The following is a 13,282-nucleotide window of genomic DNA, read 5'->3' on the forward strand; positions in this document are numbered from 1 at the left end:
GCAAAGCTGTCTTTTATGCACTAAAGATTTTTGCAATTGTATCTCAATCACTTTCCTGTAACGAGCTAACTTCCCTACTCTTATAATCACGACTCAGATGTCCTGAATTGACTTCTGGTGACTTTTATTGATTGTAAATCACATTTATATGTACTGACATACCAAATATCTACCAATAAATGTTTAAGCAATAAAACAATATTTAAGAGTTTGCGTCTTTAAATGGGTTAATGTTGTAAAAAAAAAATTTATAAACGCAGTTTTAAAACTTTAACACCACATAATATTGCTCAATAACCGAAATAACATACTGCCAGATACGCACTTGTTGAACAGTGCAGCATCCTGGGCCAGCTTTTCAAAATAGAGGGAAGCTTCCCCCAAAAGGGAACATTTCAGGCATAATTTTGGAAAATAGGGCATTTGGTTATTAATATACTTAAGTATTAATACTTTGGTTATACTATATACTAATGAATTGCACACATTAGTGCATTTGTTGATTACACCAATTGTATGCTGTTCCTCATTTTGTGTAATGAAATAATATATATATATATCTATTCTAGTGTTTGTATTAAGTTACATATGTAGGTATGAAGAATGATATGGCTGTACCATCACCTATATTATCATGAGTAGAAAAGAACAGGATTAAAAAATATCTGACTTTTATTTTGGATAACCAAAAACAATTTTAAGACATGTTCATTAGTATGAGAAAGAGAATGAAAATCAAGATGAAGACACAATGAAGATCTGAAGACAATCAGAAATATACACTTATTATAATACCTTGATAAACTTTTTATATTGAATACATAAATACATTATACATGTAGTAGTCAGAACCCTGACAAAAAACACAAAGTAGGTAAGGACACAATAACAATCACATCCAGGAGTGCAACATAGCCTTATAACCCTTTGTCGTCTGCTAAAATGTTGTCTGCTGAATTTCTAAAATTAGCATTTTCTTTGATTTTTTTTCAAAGATTACTTTCAGAATAGCAAACAGTTTGGATCCTGATGAGACGCCACGTTCTGTGGCATCTCATCTGGATCCAAACTCAGAGCTCCAGATAAGGTTTTGTGAAAGTCTTAACGTTACTACCAGATTTTCAAAAAGAAATTCTTAACTATGAAATTTTATTCTCAACGTTACTTCTTAGTTTTGGAAAATAATTCTTAACTTTTCTAAATGACCTAAAAGTAAATAATAATGGGTATTTTTATGCAAAAAAATCAAAATAAACATACTTGCAACTTGATTAAAACAAGTTTAACAGTGTCTTTTCAGTATTATACTTTCACATTCATACTTGTTAGGAATTAATGCAGTAGTCAAAACAACAGAACACATGTGGAATATCAATCAAATAATGAGACAGAATAACTTATAAAAGCACACAACACGTTATCGGTATTACGAAAATTGCATTGACAACTAATTCACGGTCGCAAGTATAGACTGGGGGACATAAAAAGAAAATTATAATAATCTCAAATGAGATTAAAGGCACATGCACATTCGTGCATTTATATAAAAATTGTGATGTTATCAAATTGCTTTCAACAAGCCTACATGACCGAACGTTAATCATAATTTAAATTTGCCTTGGGCATTAAGACAAAATCTTGACAGCACCGTGTGCGTCCGAAATACTCAGCAGATTTGAAAGTCTTTGGCCACAGTACAAATGCTTGACGTAAATAAATTCAGTTCAATCAGGTTGTTTGCGCCTTCATAGTGTCTAATTTTCACAAGGTGCATCAAACAATACGCCCGCATGCTAACACTCTAAGATGGTAACAGCTTGATGTCATGGCTTACAGCGCATGACACCCATGGCAATGTCTTTTCCCTGCGGCATTAACTCTTGAGTTACATACACAGGTGAAAAGAGCTTTAAGCAGTTTATGACGATAGTCGAGTACCCCACTGTGAGATTGTGTAATTTACATCAGTTGAGTGACTGGGTTTTGGAAAATGATGAAAAAATATAACTAACCAAAAGGGCTTTTCACAAAAAAATAGAGGGGCGCTTTTTAAAGTAACAATAAAGGTGACAAATCCAATTATTATGCATATAAACTGGTCTAATTTTTACCGGATTTCAGTTACTCTTGCATAAAAAATGATAAAAACACAGCCTAGGTGCAACATTGTCAAGAATTATGGAAGATATGTCCGTTTCATAATTTGAAGAAATGTTTACATTTTGCAATTTCCATACATTTTCGCTATCTCCGATGTTCCTCGGCTTCTTTCGTAGATTACGCATATACTGATGACATAGTATAAACAACACAATCTTCACGTAAACAAAGAAAGACAACATGTATGTTATGTTATGTTTGATATAGATTAACGCTTCACTGACCACAGTGATTGCTGAACAAAGTGTGATAATATAAAATCTACTGTGTCACGATAGAGATTAACGCTTCACTGACCACAGTATTTCGCTGAACGAATTTTGATTATAGAAAAGCTACTGTGTCACATTAGGCATGATTTATATTAAGAACGCTTTATTCTAAAGAAAATATGACTAAAGAATACAGTTCAAGCACAATATTTACTCCTGTAGTGTTTTTGTATACTGTATACAACTCACCCTGATTTATACATGTTTTAAACCACCTAGAACAAGCAATTAATATGCATCTTGTTGTTTGCTACACTGGTAAAAATGTACTCTGTACACAATTTGTACTTAAGTTCACACTATGGTAATCTTGCAAAAATGTATATATATATATATATATATATATATATATATATATATATATATATATATATATATATATATATATATATATATATATTTAAAATTGGGGGAAAAAGTATTAGAAAATTTACATCCGAAATACATGCACCAATTTTCCAGGTCCAAATCACAACATTGTCGGGAAATTTGAGCAAAAAGCAAGACACCTAAAACGAACAATCATGTCACCTTTACTTTAGTCAGTATATTACTAACAAAAACTCAAATTTCTGCCCAATTTTGACAATTCATGTGTTTCAGAAATTCGTGAACACATCGTTCTTTATTGTCCGGAATTTAACATACTCTATAAATTGAATTGTGGGGTTTCCCTGGGAGCCTCGATTTGACATCCAATCAGTACAGGGATATCCCCTTGAACATATGTAAATCATGTGACGCGATGTGAGCGCTTCGAGCACTTTTGTTATTTAACCAATCTTCAATTCACTCAAAAATTTAGAGTGATGCAATATGTTACAAATTATTTTCTGAAAATCAGTCAAAAACAAAAGTAAATTTATGTGAAACATTGATGCGTATTGGTCAGCATCAAATTTGTTTGATGAACCAAAATAGGTGATTAAACAGGTTTTATACAAAATACCTACAAAATATATAACCATAATATATATGATTTTTATCCAAAATGGCTGGAAAAAACCCTGCCCATATAATGCTTTTGTTGATGAAAATTCTTCCCTATTTGGAAGATTTCGTGACTCGAAAAATCCCCATTTTCCCCAAATAGACAGAAAAAGGGCTGAACATGCAAGACTTAAACAAAAAAGAAGCATGAATAAAAGACATTGAAAACAAATACAAACAAAACAAAATATTGAGAAAACATAAATAACAAAACCAAACAACAATCAGATGGACATCACTTTAGGTAAAAAAAACAAATACAACACACACAAAAAATACAAGCAACAAAAGCACAACAAGATTTTAAAGTCTGACCTACTTTTTGTGAGGGCACCCAATAACGTCTTCTTTGCCTAAAACTTCATAGGAGTAGCAAATAGCACTGATGTGAGTCGTAGTTCATTTTTGTTCAATAGAAGTTGATGAGTGATACAAACAAGTCCACTTTTATATTAGCTCAGAGTAGTTAAAAATAATTTAAAATGGTTCACATATGTTCATAGTTTTTCAATGTGGTTCTGAGATGATACATGAAGATGTTTATTGTAGTTCATATGTTGTACAGTCATTGTTCACAGTTGCTCATAACCATTTATTGTAGCACATAGTAATTATACTTAAACATTGTAGTTCAGAGTCATTTACACACCAACACGGTGGCTATGTCCGTCATCTCGTGGATTAGAATCATAAGATTGTCACAGCGTAACTTTCTGACTCCCCATAGTCAGCACTGTCTCTTGAATAAACCTACAATGGCGCCTTGTTGTTCTCTCCATGGTTCAGATTATTGAATATGCTCACCCCCTGTAGTTTCATGAGCTCCTAGAGGTTGTTGAACTTGGTTGTATGCGGTATCGTTTATATCATCAGCCAATAGATGTTAAGGAAAGCGCAGACAAGGGCCTTTAATGTTCCCATAGTGACTTAACTATTTGTCATATTCTGAGGGGCGTCACAGGCAGCCTCCCACTGGACAGCATGCATATGGTAGTTCTTTTCTGCATGACGTGTTAACGCCTAACAAACGACTCATTTGCATGGAACGTTGACCCACTTGGCTGATTCAATTTTTGCTCATGCAGGTCTTTTCCTGTGCCTTATGTACAATGAGCACAACATGCCTGAAACGTAATGAAATTCAGTTAACTTCAGTATGAAAACGGAAACACATAAATATTCATGTATTTTAAATTTTAACAGATGCAATTGTAAATAAAAATTATTGCAGTAAACAAGCTATTACTTGAATGTGTCATCTAAAATACTCCTCGAAACAAGGCAAATAGTGTCAGGGTTTTCTTTGGCCCGTTTTTATAGCCGAAAAACGGCTATATTCCCAATCCCAAAAAGTATACTTTTTTCCCAAAATGTGCTTTTTTTTTTTTTAGAAAGAAGTGTCTTCAGGGTTTTTTGGGGGTTGTAGGGGAAGGGGCCTTTAGCCCTTAGGTTGGGGAAATTTCATACGCGATTTTCCAATTTAGGGGAAATTTCAAGTGCGATTTTCCACTTCAGGGAAAAATCATGCGCATTTTTTCCTTAATAGGGGAAATATTTTAAGGGTCTTACTTTTACTGTTAATTGGGTTTTAAAAAATAGACATCAATATTTGTGGTTAATTTACATGTTATTACACAATTTAACAGAGGCATTTCCCTTGATCATCTTGGCTGGGACAGACTATGATCGACTTTGTCAAAGTGATCACTTCATGACAGGGACTAACTTTGGCCGGCTGTGCCAGACTGAGTTGACCTTGACAGGGACTGGCTGTGACAGTTTTAGACCGTTCAGGAACAGACTGCTGCAGTGGACTTACTTTTGTGAAGAAAGCTGAAATAACCGCGTTATTCGCAATTTTGGGGGGCTTTTTTCCGGTAATTTCGCCTTTTTTGGTGACATTTAACGTAAAGTGAGTTGACAGTTATCGTAAATGCGCCAAGGGAGGTAATCATTGTCGTAACATTTAAACAGTACAGAACCGCGTGTATGGGTTGGGAACCATAATTGGACGGGTACCAAACGGTGTTTTGTACGATTTCGAGCGAATTTGCTGTAAAATTCAATCGTTTTGAACTGTTTTATGAAGGGGAAAAGCTTACACTTGGGGAATTTTTCGGTTCGGAAAGGGGAAAAAAGTAGCCTAGATTGCTTGGGGAAGACGTCGATATTCGGCGTCTGTTATATAAGGTAAAAAAACCTGGTCTTATGCTCATTTTATCCCAATTTTAATTCAATAACATCTAACAAAGTATATAATAATATAAAAATGATTTTGTTTTTTTTTTAATTTGAATTATTATAAAGCGTTCTATCAAATAAGTATATCCCAAATCAGAGGACTTTTGCGCGAAAATAGAAGACTACTGAATTTATTTTCCCAATTTCTTAAAAATGCAGCTTAAATTCTTAATTCCAAAGCCATGGATTATCTTCCTTAAAAGTAGAGAAAAAACCCTGAGTGTTAATGTATCAATGCATTCAATTTAAATCATACAGCGAGGTCGTCAGTTCCAAATCACTTACAAAGTTATCAATGTATATTTTTTAAACAGCGACCAAGATTGATTTTGAATAAAGGGTATTTGTCAGATAATTTCAACCTCGATCCTTCACTCACCTTGATTTTCAGTTAGTTTCTAAATATAAATGTGTAATTATGTTTTTCCTCGATCGTACAGTTTCTCCATTTCCGGTTAATATTCTCCAATAGTGAATCACGTGACAGCAGGTGCTTTTTTTATAACAGGGATTGTCTCAAAACAAACTTTAACCGTCAAAATCGTTTATAAATCATTTAAAAAAAAAAACAACATAACCTGATTGGTATGTTATCACAGAACTTGTGATAACAGTCACATATTAATTATTCTTAAAATATAAACAACATAACCGGATTGGTATGTAATCACAGAACTTGTAATAACAATCACATATTTATCATTCTAAAAATATAAACAACATAACCTGATTGGTATGTAATCAGAGAATTTGTAAAAACAATCACAATGAAGAAAACAAAAATATACAATAAAGAAAACAAAAGCAAATGGACCCTTTCAAGAGAAACCCCAGTGCAGTGCATCTGCAAACATTGTTATCTCAGATTAGCCTGTGTCACTATCCACAGAGGCTGATATGTGATTAATGAAGAGGGTAATGTTCCAAATCCGATTAAGCCTTTGTGGGCTGCACAGGCTGATCCTAGATAACAATTTATGCAGATGCACCTGGTTTTTTCGTGAAATGGTCATTTGATGAGCTGTTCTCTACAGACCTGAAAGAAATGGAACTTTCTGGTACCAATGGCAGTGAAAAATAAATAAAAAGCATTCATGTTTTGAAACAATTGCTTCCATGGACTATTTTGTTTCTTGTCAAAAAACAATATTCCAACTTCAAAAGGGGACCTAATTTGGCTAAAATACTGGTCAGAGTACCAATTTATGTATAATGTAGGGTCATCATGTAAGATTATATGCTAATTCCAATAATATTGGAATAAGCATACAATCTTACATGATGACCCTACATATATTGGTTAATTTTCAAGCGAGCAACAAAGAAATAAAATAAAAATTAAATAAACTTAAATGTCTAAGTAAAAAGAGGATCATACTGGTAATTCAGCTAAAATATTGATCAGAGTTACATGTACACGGTTGGGCATATGACCTCAAAGTATAACCATGAAACTAACTGGTTGAATATTTTATAAACAAAAGAAGGCGGCAAAAATCACCCATGCTTTTAATTTATGCTTTTGGTGTGGTTTCAATTGACAGATCCATAGCAGAACCTTCTGGCGATTTTTCCAGAAGCAAACACAGCTTGCTTTAAAGCAACCCTTGATATCAGAGTGATTAATCACATAATAACAAGGCAACACAACACCACCCCCTTCTTCATTTGGGGCAGGCCATGGTGGAAAACTTGGCCAAATACCATGGTTGACCATGGCCAAATACCATGGTAGACCATGGCCATATACCATGGTTGACCATGGTCAAAGACTGTGTGGTGCCATTTAACAAAACGTTGTTTGCCATGGTCTACCATGGTCAATTATGACCATGGTCTTAAGAAATAATAAGCAGTTTGACATTAATAATTATCTTTTTGGCATTGAACACTTGCGTAGAAAGGCTCTTACTTTAAGGGAATATTGTGTGTCCAGGGCCATTGAATTACTGAAAGAACTTAAAGATAAAATTCAACATTGTAATAAAATCATTTGAATTGCTGACACTTCATCAACATGTTAGCGAACAGTTAATGAGTATGAAATGATTGGTTATGTTCTGATTATGTTGATGACAAAAACATTCATAAAGCAGAGGATAAAGTGAAACAATGTAGCAAAAATTGGGAAACATAGGTGAACACAGTGCCAAAGAAGTTAAAATGGAACAAATGGCTGATCAGTTTAGCCGGTAATTTATTAAAGACTTACATTTCCAAACAAAACATAAACCATGTGTCTTCATTCAGCTTGCCCATTTCAACTTCCTGTGCACACACTATTTTTCCTTTGTAAAAACAGCAATGACCATGTCCAACCATGGTCTGTCTTTTGTCACCATTGCCAACCATGGTTCACCATGGTCACCATTGCCGACCATGGTCCATTTTTGTGTGTGACCATGTTCAACCATGGTCTGTCTCTTGTCACCATTGCCAACCATGGTTGACCATGGTCACCATTGCTGACCATGGTCCATGTTTTTTGTGACCATGGTCAACCATGTTCCTGATCATGTTCCACCACGGTTTTTGATGACTGACAATCAAATACCAGGGTCAACCATCAAAAACCATGGTGACCATGGTCTTCCATGGTCATCGTTTCGCCTGGGTTAAGTTAGGGTTAACTCACTGGGCGAACCGTACAGAATCATGTTATATGAATTTTCCTCGTGGCTTCCTTGCCAAGTTGATTTGAAACAAACAAAAATAACAACAACAATTATACGATACTTGACTTCTCTAAACAGTACAAACATAATCAAAACTTTTCTCCCCAAACTACTACCCTGATTTCTCTCTGATAAAACTAGACCAGGAACCCTCAAGTTCGAATCTTTCACCATGAAACTGTTAGTATGAACTCACATTATACACAAAAATGATGGGCATTTAAACCTTTATCTCAAACATCATGCACAAAACCACACACTCTTAGCCCTATGTACTAAACACCATGCATGAAACCCTACGCACGAAACCCTATGCATGAAACACCATGCATGAAACCATAGGCATCAAACCCTATGCACTTAACCTTATGCATGAAACCCTATGCATGAAACACCATGCCAGTGCTTTCCATAGGATTTTTTTCAGCCGCCCCGTTGCTGATATGGGGTGGTTCGGGAGGGGTGTCCCCTTTCAAGGTTGTTTTTTTTTTATTTAACATGTCAATTGACGTTCTGTGGTGCGTAATAACTCTAAGAAAAAAGCGTCAAAAGAAGTCATTTGTTGCACAATGACTCTTAAAAAATGAACCCCAGTTAAAAAGATATAATTTTCAATCGTTATTTAACAGTCCGGCATAGATAGTAAAATCCCGACTTGAACAATTCCCCAATACATCCCTATTAACCGGACTCTATTACATGGACTGCATACTTACTTTTTTTCAAGTTTCTTTTCATTACCCTATAATCCCGTGTATTCCATTTTTGAAAGCAAATTCCGCTTAATATTGACGATAAAAGTCCTCATGAGTTTCCATTTTTCTAAAGTATCAAATGATTTTCGTCATAAGTGACTATTTATAGATTTAATGAAATATTCCCAATGAACATGCGTAAATCCCCTGACATGTTGTGTGCATTTATATGCATCGCTCAATACACCCACGCTTTTTATGCAAATGACGCAATGTTGTACATGCTGCATAATTGTCCTGCCCTTATTATTAACAATGAGTCAATACAAAATAAATGTGCACTGTAAATATTTGAAGCATCAGGATGTTAACATCGTGTTAACATTTACATTTGGAAGTGCGTTACGGATTACAAACATTTTCACATTAACATTCGGGAGTGTGTTTCAGATAACAAATTTAATTAGGCTCATTTGAGATTTCAACAAAACATTAACACTAAAAAGTGATTTCAACGATAATTTGTTAAAACGCTTTACAAGTCTAGTAAATGTTTTGACAGTATTATGAATGAAATGCACAATGTCCACGAGGATTACAGCCGGTTGCCATCAACGTCTTCTAAATAATTGTGCAATATTTCTGTGACAATTACATTAACGCCACGAGTCATCTGCATAAATAAACTGCATGTTTTGTCTACCCACAGAATCTGTCGCTCACAAAAAGCGTGCGCTCTCATTTGCCAATATAGATTTTCCAATACAACAACGCTGCGCGTTTAGGCGGGCTTAAGGTGGTTAAAGCGATAGACAAAGGATCGTAAATCAGCTTTCTAAAATTTCGGCAAAGTTGGTATCGCTTTGACAGGGATGGAAATTAGTGGATGCCCGTGAGCCCGGGGCAAGTAGATTTTAGCCTGGGCAACTTAATTTCAAAAGTTGGTAGTCCAGCCGGGCAACTAGATTTTTTAAGCTTGAAACATTTAAGTACAATTAAACATTTAATAAAATTGGCGACTGTTGATTAATAATTTTAATAATAATTATTCATAAAGGCCAAGGAAATTATTCAACTCAGACTCATATTAAGACATTATACACAGAAAGAGTGTAATGTAAGCAATTTTGTTCAGTTATCTTTTATTTAAAGAAAGTATTAGATACACATGACAATACATGTACATAGTAATGGGCGCGTTAGTCTTTAGCTGGGCAACCAAAATAGTAAAGATGGTTGCCCATGTGGGAAACCAAATGTAAAACATTAGTTTCCATCCCTGTTTGATCTTAAGAATGGCTAGTTTCTGCTACTGTTGCAGTACGAGCAAAAAGACACTAATTGAAAAATTTCAGGCGCTCCGAGGACTATGATTTTGAAATTCAAGCTCCCCGGGAAGGGACTGTTAAATGGCCTGTTGAAAGCACTGCATGCATGAAACCATAGGTATCAAACCCTATGCACGAAACACCATGCATGAAACCCTATGCATGAAACCATATGCATGAAACCCTATGCATGAAACTCGATGCATGGAACCCTAAGCATGGAATCATATGCATGAAACCATAGGCATCAACCCTATGCACGAGACACCATGTATGAAACCCTATGCATGGAACCCTCAGCATGAAACCATGTGCATGAAACCCTATGCATGAAACGAGGTGAAAAAGACAGGTTCCTCAATTTCACAAACTTACTAATGACCTCTAATAATGTAGTTGGCGTTTAGACGGTGTCTCGATGACCCAAGTCCTACACTACGCGGCCCGCGATTATTGCCTAAATCACTGACACGCGGTAGTCATTATTTATTTTGGGTGAAAAATCACCGCAATCTTGTGCTTTTCATCAGGCTAGGTCGACCATGATCACCGCGAATGCGATGAATATAATCTCCGCGGTGATTCACCGCGTTCCCGGTCAACGTGGTGAAGAACGAATTTCCTACGTTACATGTGCATATATAATCTTCACAGAGATTATAGCAATATGGGATAATTAGCATTGTTTGCAGATATAATTGAGTATCCTTTTTAAAATGTCAACATGTATTTCACACCCATGTTCCTGACAGGTTTGTTTTTGTCTTTTTAAATGCTGGGTATAAAACAAAACATTGTTCGCAGCTAGCTGTATGATACCGCACCTGGAGGAGTGATAATTGCGTTTTTGATGCAATTAACAGTCTGCAGCCATGGAGAACTCATAACTGATTGTTATGTAATCGTCATATTTTTCCGAGTCTCTCGATTCCCCGATACATACGTTTCAACTGTCTCAATCACATACATGCAACTTCTTCCATCTTTATCCATTACTCGATAATCCCGCATATGCCGGATTTCCATTTAAAAGCAAATTGTGGTCCCAAAGAACAAACGTTCGAAATTATCAATGAATTTCGGCATATGTTTCTATTTCAAGATTTGATGAATAAGAGCCCAATCCAGTGCTCCAGATAACATGCGTAAAGGCGTAAAAACGAATTAAATTTCTTAAATAATGATTTAGATTTAAAATCTTTGCGTTAAGTTACGCATTGAAAAAATAAAACACGAATTCAAAATTTTCGAACGTGCGTAAAACTTCCAGTAGCAAATTATATACGGTAAACAGTTCATCCCAGTTCTGACTCGTCTAGGCGCTCAATTAAAACTACAACTTTAAGTCAACGTCACTCAAGCGTTTGCTGTGATGAAGAGCCACACCTAAGAACGGTCGAAAGGCCAAACGGTCTCGATTCTGTTCTCCTAGTATTGCAGGCGAGTCATTACTGTTTATTGTACCTTTTTAACTACCCTTATCGTTATTTTTATACACAAGTCATATACTGTATACCTATTCAAAATGTTATTAAAATTAAATGTTAAATATAGTTTTTGATATGACTTTAACGGCGACCAAAAGGCCATTATGACCTAAGCCGAAGTGTCAGTGACCGTTTTACATAAAAAATCAAAATGGCCGACCAAAGCGTGGAAGGCAAAAAAGCCATTTTAGTGTCAAAAGTCCACGCTGCATGCATTGTTTCATTTAGATTCAAATACCCAAAGCATGGTTTCGTCAATAATTGATGAATTTATAAGCTCTTTTGTAAATGACTCAATTTGTTGATGTGTCAAAAACAATGAATAAACAATTATTTTGTAATATATTGTTAAGAATTAATTTTATAAATAGACGTAAAATAAGAATTAAGTTTTAAAATAGGGAGTAAATAAGAATTAGACCAAAATTTTATCTGGAGTTGTGGCCCAATCAGATCAGTTGTATTGTACATGCGTAAATCACCTGACACGGTTTGCATGCGTCGTGTACAGCTATTTTTGGTTACAAATTCTAGCCACAAATACATAGTGCAAATGAATTCAATTAATTTCTTTGTTCTGAAAATTGGCGTGTTTGTATTTATTTGTAAATAAACATTTCATAGTGGGTAAAACATTGATATCATTAATTTTAATTTCCATTAAAAGTTTTGTTGTGAATTTCAACTTAACTACCGGGGTACCTCGCGAAATACTTGGCATTGACATTTCCTCTAAAAAAATATAATTAAAACACGCTGTATTATAACCGTTACGCTGTTTCAGTTCCTTCGTTATTAAAACAATTATTCCATTGTATACTGACTACACACAAATGTCGTGTACAGTTCATAATATTCTTCAACGACCAATAAACAAATTAATTTAAGTTTAGATTTAATGCAACATGTATACATCATTTTCTGGGAATAGAGAAAGGGAGTTAATATTGTGAAAATAAACCAATATCTGTTTATTGAAATTGTCAAACTTATATATTAATTATTAGCAATTCTTATGAAAATAAATATCGTTATTTTAAATGTTTCATGCAAGTCTGTTTCCGAGAGCATATATGGGAATTAACTGTCTGAGCTACTTCAATATGTTAACAGCTATACAATCATTGTTTGACAGACGACACGTGCTTATCTTAAGTTTGTTTCTGGTAATGCACAGGATATTGGATGTTCGGGGCTTGACAACTTCCACGGACCATAATGCACAGCCCGATGGTTACTTTCAGTAGCACACGTGGTCAGAAACTAACAAGTTCGAGTAATAAAGCACAGAGATTATGATCTGAAATATTGCACGAGGTCGAAATGAAACAAAATGCCACCAAATCAAACGATTCACCGCCTTATTTTAAGTGTAAACAACTATGTTTGAAACATTTAAAATAACGATAATTCCGAATGACCACGGCTTCCATT

General features: G+C 34.9%; 1 protein-coding gene and 2 long non-coding RNA genes across 26 annotated transcripts in view; 1 reads left to right on the forward strand and 2 right to left on the reverse strand.

The window, feature by feature from the left end:
- The window catches only part of LOC127862577 (uncharacterized), a 178,451-nt gene that overhangs the window by 110,323 nt on the left and 54,846 nt on the right, over window positions 1-13,282 (reverse strand). The gene's annotated exons all lie outside the window — the stretch shown is intronic.
- Window positions 1-13,282, forward strand: part of LOC127862575 (uncharacterized) — a 105,046-nt gene that overhangs the window by 38,564 nt on the left and 53,200 nt on the right. The window lies entirely within an intron of this gene.
- LOC127862565 (uncharacterized) overlaps window positions 1-13,282 on the reverse strand; it is a 293,520-nt gene that overhangs the window by 23,199 nt on the left and 257,039 nt on the right. For 7 of the 21 annotated variants that reach the window (XM_052401747.1, XM_052401743.1, XM_052401746.1 and 4 more), the window contains exon 2: window positions 3,742-4,546. The exons of 13 other annotated variants lie outside the window; for them this stretch is intronic. The gene's annotated coding sequence lies outside the window, so the exon portion shown is untranslated. Of the gene's footprint in view, window positions 1-3,741; window positions 4,547-6,042; window positions 6,118-13,282 lie in introns of those variants that run through there. One more of the 21 variants, XM_052401750.1, reaches the window with a different exon arrangement.

This window comes from Dreissena polymorpha, chromosome 16, assembly GCF_020536995.1.
Source record: "Dreissena polymorpha isolate Duluth1 chromosome 16, UMN_Dpol_1.0, whole genome shotgun sequence".
In the NCBI taxonomy this organism is placed as follows: Eukaryota; Metazoa; Mollusca; class Bivalvia; order Myida; family Dreissenidae; genus Dreissena; species Dreissena polymorpha.